The following is a 10,401-nucleotide window of genomic DNA, read 5'->3' as shown; positions in this document are numbered from 1 at the left end:
GCACCCTCCCTCGCTCCACTACCGCCGACGACCCCCCGCACCCTCCCCCGCCTGGAGGTGGAGACTTCGGCGGGGCTACTCGCAGTCCATCGACGGCTGACAACGAACGCCGACGCGACGCGACGAGGTCGGCCCACGACCACGATCGACCACGACCGGCGTCCTCCTCCTTCTACGGTCTGCATCTCCGATGCGATGCCAACCACCGCCTCGTCAGCAAATGTAAATGCTCCCTCCCTCCCTCCTCTACTCATCTCCTCTATATAGTGTAATAATTATCAATAAAAAAATAAAAAAAAAGTTACTAATGGTGCACCAGAAGAGGGTGCGCCATTGTTATCAATAAAAAAAAGTTACTTACGGCGCACCCCTCGGAGGTGCGCCATTGCTAACCTTCCCCCCTCTATCCCTTTCCCCTCGAGCGCCGCCTCCTCCCCGAGCCCAATCCCCAATCCCCCGAGCCCTCGACCTGCTGCTCCGCCGCCGCCCCGACCCACTGCACCGCCACCAGTCACCCCGCGCCGCACAGAGACGTCCAGGAGGACCGCCGTCGACTGCTTTTTCATCTACGGGTTCTCAATCGACCGGAGCTGCACCGTATCGTGGCCATCGCCATCTTCCCCAACCTCGGCCTCCCTCGTCCACCTCGTCACATCGCTCCGCCCCGGCCACCCCCGACCTCCCGAGATCATCGTCGAGCACCTCGGTGAGGCCCTTGACCGATTTCCCCCTTCCCCCCTCGGGTTCGTTGCCGTAGTCACCATCGTCAAGCTCCTGCGTTGCCTCGCTGCTGCGCTGTCACTGCAGTCGGCTGCGCCCGCGCACACACGCACTTGCGTGTTGCCACCCATGGCTGCGCTCGCCCTCTGTCGGCCGTGTTTCTTCCCTCGCCTTGTTGCTGCTCCTCCCTCTTGCTTTACTCCTGCTGCTCCTCCTCTCAACGTCTTGCCGCTGCTCTTCTCTGAAACCTCAAAACTGCTGCTGCTCCTCCTATCCACTTTCCTCCTGCTGCACTTCTCTGAATCTGAATCCTTGCTGTCTCCCTTTCTCTCTGTCAAATTTCTATGAATTTGAGAAGTGTACTGTTCAGAATTGTGTAATGTTCAGATTTTATATATTCTTGCAACCTATTAATTGTTCAGTTTAGATTCGTGTTTGTCTAGTGATTATGTGTTGATCTATAAAACTGAATTTGTTACTCTGTTCTTTCATGGGAGAATTAGTTAAATTTTGTAAGTTGTGTACTGCACTTGCTGCATAACCGTGCTAGTTCAATTTGTAGTCTCTGTATAACCTATGTACCTGTACCTGTGATATATATATGTTCGTGATATATATAAGGTACATTGATACACAACATGCAGCTGCAGCCCCCATAGATACCTTTTTTAGTTTTGAAAAAGACGATATATGAAATGTGAGAATTCTTAAAATATGAATTACTGTGAAGTAGCTTGGTCGTGCCAAGAAAATGCTGCATTTTTGGTACTTGAAAGGTTTATGCTGATTCAGCAAATCCATGTGGCCTATTGAAAATTTAGAACTTGTGATCAGAAGATGTTTGGGAAAAAGGAGTGTAGGTACTGTTCTTGTGTTGGGATAATTTTGTAGATTTTTAGGAGCTAGGGGAAATAGGGTTGTAGTTGTAAACTGAAAATGGATCAGAATGGAAAAGTGGGTGTTTCTCTCAAAAATTTCAAAAGAGTAGGATGGGTCTTTATTCAAAAATGATTTATAGGAATTATAGGGTCTCCCAAAAATTTTGTGGCAATTTCAAAAAATTATTTGAATTAGTTTTAGTGCAACAGAGGCAACTCAGAGTTTGAAAATGGCATTAAAGGAATTTGTTTTTGGGGTAAATTCTATTATGAAATAATTCCTACTGTTATTTAAAATCTAAATGAAATGATTTCAAACACCAAGCAAGAGTTACGTTTCAAGTTGCTGAACCTTTTCATATAAGCTTGCAGAAGATTTAATTGATCATACAGAAAATGAAAAACGAAGGTCATACCAATCCTAGTTGGTATTATTTTTCACGGCTAGAAGATATATTGATGTACCCCGAGTGAAGGGAAGGAGTTTGCTGGGTTTTGTCTCCGACCATCGTGTTGTGATGATTTTGCAGGTACATCGAGAGGCCCTTGAGTTTGCCGGAATGTCGATTAACTTCTGTTCCGGCAAATTCGGGTATTCCATATGTCCTATTTTCAGCAAAGGTCGTGCTGAAATTTTTCGTGAATTTTAGCATGACTTTGCTAAAAATAGGACATATGGGGTACTTGCGACAAATGTCTGGGCCGGGGTATCTTAGTACTTAATTAAGTAGGATCAACTGCCTCTTGTGTTATACATATAGAAGTGTGATATCAACTCATAGTTATTACTAATGTCAGTTGCTCGTCATCGATAAACTCTAATCTGGAAGAGGAACCACTCATCCTAACCATTTGCTCTCAAAATTACCACTTCACTTCTTACTACTGAAAATCTTAGACCATCTCCATTCACCAATTACTCAAACCTGTTCGAAGGACATGTTTTCACCACACTGTGGATTATCTTATTGGACCCAACAGAGATGATGTAGTTTTGAATTATGAACGTAGGAGATGTCGTCATCGGACGACGAAAGTCTCCCGGGGGAGTGCGGCTGGTGCCACGACGATCGAGGTCTGTGCGACAGGCCTCACCTGGACGATGATCGGCGCTTCAGCATTAAGCTCGAGGAGACCTTCGAAGTTGAAACGGTACGCAACGACGACAATTGTTTTTTTCATAATTAAGCATGACTTCAACTATTTCAACGTGTAATTTTCATCTTTTACAATTCGAGTATAGCTTATCCCATGCCATGCAAGATGCTATGTCTTGGAGATGATGGATTTTGAAGACCATGAAAATTATGAAACAAAGAAAATTCACCTAAGGACTCATCATGATGTGGATTTTGAAGTAAATCTGTATAATTCTGGGAGCGTAACCCATTTTGGTTGCAAAAATTGGGAAGCATTTTGCAAGATGTATGGTTTTGATGAGGGTATGCTTGTCACCATGGATCTTGGTGATCCAGACACCGACCAAGATAATATGGACATTTGGGTCCTTGTTGATACACCTCCAGTTCTTCCGCTATGTGAGTTTCTCAAACATAGTTAATTATTAACTAATTTATATTGTTCATTTCAAAATAGTTAACAGCTTATTTCCATTGACAGCTTATTTTGATTGTTCAAACAATGTACGGAACATGGTAGACAAAACCCACTACACCGATGGCTCCGAGTTAACTTATCAGGAGAAAAATCATCTGGTCGGATTTTGTACTGATCTTGAGAATTACAATATCTATTGTAAAACTCCTCAACATTATGGTCAATACGTGCCACTAGTGCACGTGTTGAACTACGGTAACTACCATGGAGATACCCTGATAAGATTTTTCTACTATTACGACATTCGTGCATCTTTTGCATACTTATAAAACTAGTACATCATTGCTAATTATGTAGTTATTACTATGTTTTTCAACAGAGAATCCCAGAAGATTGTGTGCCTCATTTGATGTATCAGAATGGCAGCCTTCATGTTTTGAACATATATTCAGGTCATCCTACGAATCTCAACTGTCCATACCGGATTTCTAAAAGAACTGGAGACATGAATATCAAAGAATGGAAAAAATGTATGGACAGTCGTAAGCAGGTTCTTGGAAGCAAAAGGAAGCGAAGCGCAAGAATTGGAGACAGGATGATCTCCATTCTTCATACTGAAGAGCCAGGGTCTATATTGTTTTATGTTATTTTACCTTAAATAGGGTATTTAGGTCCTACCTAATACTGATGATCATGTGCTAAGAACAATTAAGTAGGGTTGGTTCGATGACTATCAAGATGATGATCGTATGACTTGTTATTAATAACGAGTAGAAGTTGTATGATGATGATTAGTAGGACTTGTTAGGATTAGTATTACTTTCGACAAACTCGCTACTCGCGGTCTCGAGACTTGTAATGTTCTATCTTTGTTCGGTCTTTTGAATTCGGAGACTAATATGATGAATTGTATTCGGAGACTAATCTTCTATTGTATTCGATGAATCTACTGTTGTTGTGTGGTGCTGTCTATATTCTATCCAGTAATATATTTTGTAACTTGTGCAAATATCAGAAAAGAAAAAAATCCCTAATATTCATACTAGTGGCGCACCACCACATAGTGCGCCATTAGTAAGCCAGAGCACACTAATGGCGCATCATCCACTAGTATGCCATTAATATGCCAAAGCACATGGGTAAATATGGCCCCCTGGGCTATACTAATGGCGCACCGTGGGCTATACTAATGGCGCACCAGTGGTGCGCCATTAGTAAGAAATTCTAATGACGTGGTACTAGTGGCGCACCTGCCGCAAAACAGGTGCGCCACTAGTAGGCCTTTTCCTAGTAGTGTCACCTGGCCCAGCGCATCTTCTAGCATCGTAATCTGATGCACGTGAGATCTTCCTCCTGTCACAAAAAAGGCTGGCCTAGCGCATGAATATAATGGCTGTGTGCATCTTAGTTATGCAGAGGCCGGGTGTCACTCATAATGCTTTGTATCCGCTTGATGCTACATTTTTAAGATAATAAAACGCCCTTTAACGAGAAAAAGCACATGAATACAAGCAGATAAATCCAGCTGCTACGTATGCTGTGTAGGTGTTGCTGTCAATGTAAGTTGCCGTTCCAGCTAATGGGAGCGAAACTAATATCCAGTTTTGCTGAACTCATGCCCACGGAATCAGCTATGCCGCTGCCTCCCCTGACGTCCTCTCCTATGTTTGCTGATATAACAATGCAAATTGGTTCATACCATTACAATGATGCCCTGCATTAGAATCAAAGAATTAGCGGGAAACTCTGCAAATACAACACAAATTAGATGTGGCACTGTACTAGCCAGCACTGAGGGTCTGCGCCCACATGTCGGCGACATATACCCGGGTACCAAAATTTTGGTGAAATTGGAAGTTGAATCTCGGTTGTCCTGAAACAGCAGTGTGACACGGTATATGCATATGGAGATCTTTGTTGCTAGGAAAGCCTTGAAGTCAAAATGATCTGCACAAAGTCTTACCAAACTCAAAATTTGAAGATACAAATTCATATTCAACGACCAATCAGCGCATAGGCGATGTTCTCCCATACCATGGAGATAGTTTGAACACAGATTGTCCATTTTCTACGACACTGTCCAAAACCTGAAACTATAGAAACATTCATGTCACTATCCTATTCTAGAAGACAGTGACATCAACCAAATCAAAACAAATACAGTTGCAGTGCGGATCACATATGTAAGATGCTGGACATGGTAAACTTACTCTCAGCAAGCAGCAGCTTGCTCTGATCATGGCTCCCCTGCTCTCCTCCCTCACTGCATCCGCGGGCATATGTGTAGTCTCAGCTCTCGCCATAGCCCTGCTGGTGATCACCCTCTACATCCTAAGCACTGCCAGATCCTTGCCGTTTTTTGCATCAGAGAGTTCACCCAGAGAGCCCATAACCGGCCGCCGCTCATCGGTACCGTGTTCCGGCAGCTCAACAACTTTGACAAGATCTTCAATGAGCATGTGAAGTATGCACTCCTGCAACCCACCATCAGGCTTGTCTATCCAGGGCACAGTGAGATCTTAACCGCCGACCCTGCCGTCATCGAGCATGTCCTCAAGACAAACTTCAGTAAATACAGCAGGGTAGTTCTCCTTTGCTCATCATTTTTGTTTGTCCTCTGTTTCTTGCTAACCAGTACTGTGGTGGTAGATGCTTCAGTCTGCAGGTCAGATGTTAAACTAGATGCTGCAAAATTTAAACAGAGGATGGTCAACAGTCAAAACTTGAGTAGTCTGTAGAACATATTGTCATGTGCTATCAACCTTTGAATTCAGATTCATGCTAGTCAGACTAATCATATACGTGCTATTTAGAGAGTAAACTGAATGCCTGTGGCAATTTACAAAAAGTAGAAGACAATAACCGAGTCTGACTACAATTTGACAATGATGGATCCTATTTCACAGGGGGCCTTCAACACAGAAATCGTGAAGGATCTCTTTGGAAATGGGATTTTTGTGACAGACGGGGACAAGTAATGGCTTCCTCCTCTACGGCCGCCCGCGCCGCCGCCATTTCCGCCGTGAGACGGGCCTCGGTGGCCCTTATCCTCTCCTTCCCACGGTGGACCGCCCGTTCCCAGGGGACTCCTACTCTGCCCAACCGGTGACGTGGAAGGAGTGGTGATCTGGCCGAGACCTCGAGGATCCAGCACTAGAGGACCCGAGCGCCCGGTGAGCCGACGCTATGGCGTCGTGCCGGACGGATCTATCCGTCGGCCGGGCATTGTCCTCCCGGGAGCGGCGGAGTGCAATGCGAACTGCCATTGCCTCCTCCAACCCACACAGGACGACACCCCAGTCGACGGATCTGGACTAGTTGGAGTCTGATCCGCTGCCTGCCATGACGGAGAAGGTCGCAACCCGCCGGAGGTGAGCTCGGGTGGTGGAGGGGAGTGGAGGGGACTAGACTGAAGTGGCTAGGGTTTAGTCTGGCGAGACGATGGGGACGAATACAAGTGGGGTCGGGTGGGCTAGCATTGGACGGATCTGACGTGGCAGGTGTGCCCGGAAGCGCCCGGGCGTCCCGGATATGGGGTGCCGGTCAGCCTGGGAGTTTGAGGGCCTTTTAAGGGGCCGTCTAGGTCCAAATTTCGTGACCAGGCTGTGACGAGGGGTCTGCCCGGATGTTTCAGACGGGTTTGAGAGTCCGATTGTAGATGCTCTAATATCTCCAAATAAATTCAACTCAAATAAGTGGGGAAGGTTGCCGCTTGATTTGATTTCAGGGGATTCGATCTGATCCAACCCGTGAACAGTTGTCTAGCTTAAAAAATTCGAAAGAAAACAAGATCCTGTCTGCGATAAGTTAATTTATACTGATTAAATAGCTAGCTGCTTATCCAAAACATTATCTATGCATACAATATGTATCAGGCCTGCTCCGGTCCGCCCATCCCACCGTGGAAGTGGAACTCGAACGACCGTGTTGAACCAGCCAGCTGATCGAGCTCCTGTATGCAAGCAATGGCGCCGTCGCCGTGGCTGCCGGAATTCGACCCGACAGATACGGTCGCCGGCCGTTCCTTTGTCGAGCACCTCACCACCGACGCCGCGGCGCTCCAGCGAGAGCTCCTCACAGAGATCCTCAGGCGGAACGCCCACACAGAGTACCTCTGCTCCTTCCTCCTCCTCCCGGATGGCGGCTTTCCATCGGACGGCAACCTCCGGGAGGCCTTCAAGAAGCTTGTGCCTGTCTCCGGTTACGACGACATCAAGCCGTACGTGGATCGCATCACCTCCGGCCGCGAGTTGTCCACCAATCTCCTCTGCTCCGAATCAATCACCCACCTCATCCGAAGGTAAATTAAGCTGTGCCCGTGCGGTGCGGCCATCTCAACTCTCAAACATGTTTTTATTATCAGTTTGACTAATTCACATCTAGATGTTTTTTAAGGATGTCACATCTAAGCTCCCACAAATACATAATGCAGCAACAAGAAATAAAAAAAATAAAGACAAAAAAAATAGACCACGAACAAAGTGAATATCAGCTTAGATGTGACATAACTATGTCACATCTAAATGTGTCCTAGGCAGACCCTTTTATTATTGGAATAAGCCACGTCCCATGATGGGAACCGGCGTGTGTGCGCACCCAGGTTGTGTCCGGGGCGTGTGTGTCTAGTCCAGGTCGGTACGCCGGTGTTTGGCCGAGGCATGCTTGAGTTAGGAGTCGTATGGATAGTTGGCTCAGGTCGTTAGCGAGACTCACGGGATAGGCTTGGCGATCTGTTGGAGTGCAGCAGCGTGGGCGCGTAGGAGCGTGTCCTGTGCGCAGCAGCACATGCGGATCGTGGCCGGGTGATCCGGAGGAGTTGGGTACGGGGTAGTGTGTGCATCCGTATAAACTCCATCCCCTTGTACTGCTTGTAGTTAGAGCCAGCCATGTAGCCATTGAAAAGATAAAGAAGATTAGGGCATGCGTGCGCCCACGGTGGCGTTCGTGCGCCGGTTCAGAATTTCTTATATCTTGTGTCTTCTTCTACCTTAGTCCGCTGAGAGAGAACTAGTCTAGGGCTGCGGTTCCAACATTTATGTCTATAATAGCTATATGTAACGAATTTACAATTTGGATTAGTCGATTTTCGGAAGAAGTAGCATGCTCGCCGGAGTGACGGAAGGAGCATGCTCGCCGGAGGGGCGGCGAGGCTGACGCGAGAGTGTCACCGGCCGCGGGCGGCTGTAGCACGCCGGTGGCAACAAGCCACAGGAGGAAGAAGATGAAGGCGGCTGTGATCTGTTTTTGAAGAAGAAACGGTCGAAGCAAAAAGACGCACTCTGGACGTTTGATCAGAAATCAAGGGCAGAGATTGATCGACTGACCCAAATTAAAATTGCCACTCCCTTTTTATGTCCCTTCCTTCCGTGTCAAGGCGTGCAGCTCGGGCACCTCTGGTGGGATGCAGAAGATCTTCCCCTCCACCGCAGAGGAGCTCGACCGGAAGCTTTTCTTCTATGGCGTCCAGGAACTCGTGAGGAACATGTACGTGTAAACACATAGTATTACATATATTGCATTGCTCGCTTGGTCGAGCAAGTTTGGTGATCTCCACAAGATACTAATCAAGGTCGCGTTGTTCGATCTAGGCATTTACATGCTCACCAGGAGGGCAAGCGCGGCATGGGGCTGCGCCTCACCCTCACCTTCCCTGCCGAACACACGCGTCCGGCCTGCACATCCAGGCGGGCACCATTGCCTACTACCGCAGCAGCCAATTCCGGGACTAGGAGGTGCGCGGGTTTGACCGATGCACCAGCCCCATGGAGGCCATCCTCTGCCCGGACGGCGACCAGAGCATGTACTGCCAGCTGCTCTATGGCCTCCTCCACCGTGACTCCGTGGACCACGTCGGCACCTCCTTCGCCAACAGCCTCGTTCGAGCCATCAAGTTCCTGGAGCAAAACTGAGAGGAGATGTGCTCCGACATCCGCACCAGCACACTCAGCGGCCGGATAACGCACGCTCCGCTGGGCAACGCCGTCATCCACCGGTACCTGCGAGAACCCGACCCGGTGCTGGCGGACGAGGTCGCGTCGGAGTGTGCTGCCAAGCCCTGGGACGGGATTGTCGCCAGGCCATGGCCGCGGGCACGGTGTGCCCTCACCATTGTCACCGGCTTGATGGCACAGTACATTCCGATCCTCCGGAGCTACTGCGGTGGCCGGTTGCCGATCATCTCGCCCTGTTATGCGTCTACCGAGTGCGCCACCGGAGTCAATCTAAGGCCTCTCGAACCACCCGGCCGTGCGCCGTATGCATTGCTTCCCAACATCGCTTACTTCGAGTTTGCTGAGATCCAGCCTCGTGATGAAGAAACTCCTACTATTGATGACAATGGCGATCCGGGTGAGATGAAGCTTGTGGATCTTGTGGATGTTGAAATTGGTCGGTCCTATGAGCTGGTTGTCACCACCTTTGCAGGTTAGCTAGCTATAAGACCTCCTTGTTACTCATTATTACCTCCGAGATATACACTTTGCCCCCTCCATATATAATTCTTGAAGTATCTTGATTTTAGTATATTGCCCAAGTTCACGTGTTTTATTTTAGAATAGATTTTTTTGCCTGTCATTGTCTTTGTAAAAGAAGACTTTACATAAGGTTCTACTTCCCAGAAATAAAGAAAATATGAAACTTTTAGTCAAATGGTCTTGTCCCGTAATCCCGAGCTTGCAACCGGTCATTGTCTGCCTATAAAGATAAATGATTCCAATAATAGTAATAATAATTGATGAAAAGTAATAGGAATTGTTGTGTATAGCCAACTTGCGTAGGAATTATTTCTTAGTTCAGTAGCTATGATTTGATTTCATATATATCATGTGCAAGCCATACCAGGTCTTTACAGGTATCGAGTTGGTGACCTTTTCCCCGGTGTCCCTCTGGGCCGACCCGACACAACCGGGTGGAGAGGTCCACTGGTCAAAGCCCGTCCGTGCAAAATTAAAGTGCTAGATCTCGTGGTCAAACGCTACAGGGTTAGCCGGGACGGGGGCCCTGGGGGGTAGCAATGTCACCGGAGCGTCGTACCGGGCCCTCATACATGCGGGGTGGTGTTGTGGAATGTCCGAAGAGGCGGCACGCATCTCCGGGGTGTGGCCCCTGTCACGGACGGCGCCGCCGCCGGCACCTGGAGGGGGGAAACGGACGCGTCGGGTCTACACAGAGTGGATTTAGCTGTGGGTTTGGCCCGGATGTTGCTCCCCAGTGTCCCTCTGGGCGGACCTGACACAACCGGATGGAG

At 47.9% G+C, this 10,401-nt stretch overlaps 1 pseudogene; it reads left to right on the top strand.

Moving 5' to 3' along the window:
• Positions 1-7,074: 7,074 nt before the first annotated feature.
• Positions 7,075-9,922, top strand: LOC119331480 (annotated as a pseudogene).
• The last annotated feature ends 479 nt before the right edge of the window (positions 9,923-10,401 follow it).

This window comes from Triticum dicoccoides, chromosome 7A (genome assembly GCF_002162155.2).
Source record: "Triticum dicoccoides isolate Atlit2015 ecotype Zavitan chromosome 7A, WEW_v2.0, whole genome shotgun sequence".
NCBI classification, from domain to species: Eukaryota; Viridiplantae; Streptophyta; class Magnoliopsida; order Poales; family Poaceae; genus Triticum; species Triticum dicoccoides.
The sequence above is the reverse complement of the archived record's forward strand: the minus strand, read 5'-3'. Positions and strand labels throughout refer to the sequence as shown.